This window comes from Arachis duranensis, chromosome 3 (assembly GCF_000817695.3).
Source record: "Arachis duranensis cultivar V14167 chromosome 3, aradu.V14167.gnm2.J7QH, whole genome shotgun sequence".
Lineage (NCBI taxonomy): Eukaryota > Viridiplantae > Streptophyta > Magnoliopsida > Fabales > Fabaceae > Arachis > Arachis duranensis.
Window position 1 is genome coordinate 126,911,614 of NC_029774.3, and position 3,571 is coordinate 126,915,184.

Below are 3,571 nucleotides of genomic sequence, written 5' to 3' on the forward strand. Positions count from 1 at the left end.
ATCATAATCAACCATTCGAGTAATTCGTTCCACTTATCTAGCTAAACACTCAAATTTTATTTCATGATCAGCCATCATGGGATTCAAAATAGTAGTCATCTGTTGAGTCAACAAGTTGGCCAAATCATAATGACTTTCTTGGACATATTGTTGAATTGCTGCTATTGAACCCAGATTATTTGATATTGATCCTACTTGATAATCACGAAAAAATTTAGGATGGTGTATTGGTGGTTGATTATTGACCGCTCTCTCTGCATTTTCAAATATAATTGGAGGCACATAACCACTCATGGGTGGAGTGTAACCAGGAGAAAGACCAAAAAAAGACCAACCAACAGTTACAGACAGTTGTGTTTGTGTTTGAGAAATTCGTGGGCATGGATTACGTCCATTATTCTCTGTGGGTGGATTATTAACCACCACATTTTTTCCAAGCCCAACTCCTGTGGATTTTGAATGCTACTTTTTGTATATGACGCCAATTCTGCAGAAGTTTGAGTAACTATCACAGGAATATGATCGAACATTAGCTGGGTTGGTTCGATATCTTATAATTTAAGAGCAAAATTTACTCCTTTTAATGAGTATCAGTTTCAAATTATGCACCAAAGGTTCTGTTTTAGACTGATAGAAGAGACAAAAACTTGAAATGAAAAAATGATAAAAAAAAAGGTTTAGAAAAGAGTAAAAACTAAATAAAAACAAAGAAAACAAATAACTTTTAAATTAATTAAATGCCTTTAACGTGATCAAAGGATTTTAATTTCGAATAGAATGCATAAACATAAAGAAAATAAAAAAAAAGAAAGGCTTTACAAAAAAGTAAAGTTGCTAAGGAAAAAAAAAGGAATGTAAAACAATGGAAGAAACCCTATAAAAAAAAGTAAATTCTGAGGGAATGTGAAGTTGTAAGAATATTTTTTTGAAAACGAATTTTAGCCTCTACTTCTTTCAAACTCTATCTATTTATATTCCTTTTCGATCAATTCAATTCTATCACGTGCTCCATATGCAAGAAAATTAAGTATAACTGTTCTCGCCATATAAATGATGGAGTAATCGTCTTCAACTGTTTTAAATATTTAATATTTTCACTTGCTTCAATCATGAAATCACTACTTCAATCATAAAGACTTGTACTCGACAAATATTTTCAATCAGTCCATCTTATTCGTTAATAATAACCTCTCTTCGATAAACTCAAAAAACCTACTCAATAATATTCAAACATTCTCGATATGCTCATTATTAATTTAAATTTTTTTATCAACAAATTATCCTCTTAAATTGATGACTTTTAACTTAAAAATAAAAAATTCATCAATTCAATGAGTTTCTTATTTCCTTTAACTTCAATAAAATTTATAAAAATAAAGCTTTCAATCCAACTTTAATAAAATTAAAAGATCTCTCGAACCAAAACTTTTTAAATTCATAACTGACATCACAAAACTCTTTCATATATACCTCGCAAATACATGTTAACTAAGGAGTTATATATACACACACTATATGGCCAATAATTTTATAACTAATGCAAATAACAAGAATGAAGGAGACCAACAAAATAACATTAAAAGTGTGAATTATTAATTATATATTAATTGCAATACAAAAATTATCTATCATCTTACTTTTTTTTTAAACGAAAATAAGAGGAATAGTATTAAACCAAAATGTGGTATACATTTATTTCTTCACTAAAAATAGCTATCATATTTTTCATTTTTTATATATGTGTATACTGTATACACATGAAAAGTTAATTGACAAGAACAGTTGAAGCACACGCTTATCTTAATTAAAAGTCAAAAAAGGCGAAAGCCTAAAAGAGCAAACTTTCTACGCAGGATTACCAAACTTGCCATGCTATCTATTTCCAAAAAGCAAACTTTCTGCTTTACCAAAAAATAAAATAATAAAAAGAAAAAGAGTGTCCAAACCCAAAAATGCTTGGGTGGGACTTCCTTAAATAAAGTGGCCAAAGTTAACAATCACCACCTTGGGATAAATAATTAGTTTATTTATCTATTTAAATAAATATTAAAAATTTAAATTTTATTTTTTTTATATAATAATTTATTAATTAATAATAAATTTTTAAATAAAATTTAAATTTATATCGAATTAATTTTTGATTTATCAAAATATACTTTATGACAAAAAAAATTGGCCAAAGTAATGTTTTGAATTTTAAGTGCTTTAACTCCACTAGAAGACTTGACTTAAATGTAATAACAACCTTTTAATTTGTTGGCTTAATTCACCAATTGTCGGTAAGTGATTACAATCTTTGCAATCAATTAAGTGGTGGACATTAATTGTGAAGCATTACGATCTATCCTTTTCTTAATTTCTAGCCACGAACACACAACACCTTATTTAGCAAAGTAGTCCTGGCCTGTAGTAGTTGTAAAAAAAGATTAAGGAATTAGATTGTATATTTATATATCCTGAGTCAAAACCAAAGTGTGTAATTAAGAAAAATAAGAATAAAATTATTCAGCCTCTAACATGATGATTTGTTTTTACACCTCTTCCCACCAATTATAAAGAGATGAGGCTCATTAGCTTGTTGCAAATGCAATCATTTCTATTGGTCTTGTACTCTTCTAGATGTTCTAATAACGTTGATCAACCTTATGAGTTTTAGTTTTCTTTTTAGTTTGATTATAGGCAAATCATTATTCATGTAGCAGAGATTATGCAACTAAAAGAAGTTTCCCATCCTAACCTTAAAAATTAAGAGGTTAGTTCTTCTATTATCCTTTCAACTTTCAAGCCTAGCCAGCTATAGTAAATCCTATATATAAATATACAAATATGATATTTATACATTAAAATCAGTCACTAAAATCAATCACCAATATATTTGTATATAAATACATATGTGATTTAATTTATTTTCAATGTATATTTGTAGTCCAACATATATTTTATGCTGTCACTGACTTTGATAACTTATTTTAGTGTATACGTAGTATAGTTGATAAACATATACATCTTCAGAAATCAAATCTTTGACCTACTGAGTGTTATTTTTTCAATGCATACACTAAAATATCAATAAAGAAGCAATAAACATACATATATTCAAATAATATGGTTTATCAAAGTATAATTTCTGCACCATCTAGAGCACACTACATGATTGCAAAGGCTCAAGTTGAAGCACACATAATAATCGAATATCTACCAATGAGATGAATGATTTTACATAAGGGTATGTAAGAATTATTAAACTGATGCAAAATTTGTATAACTATACATAAATTATTAACAAATCTACTTATTTGAAGCCTTCTTAATTAATTATACTGACGAGGATATATATGATGGTTTATAAGTAAAGCAACAATTAATAAAATATGTATTGCATAAAGTAATTAATTCAAGTTCAAAAGTATGTCATTGGTTGAGTTTTGAGTGGAGTGGACACGAATCTAGCCAATATCTAATACCAAGATGGCAATATCTAAATCGTTTCTGATATTGGCATGAGTGACATTCAGACATGGCTGTCTCTGATCTCTATGCCACATTCTTCTTTCACATTTAAGATATGCAT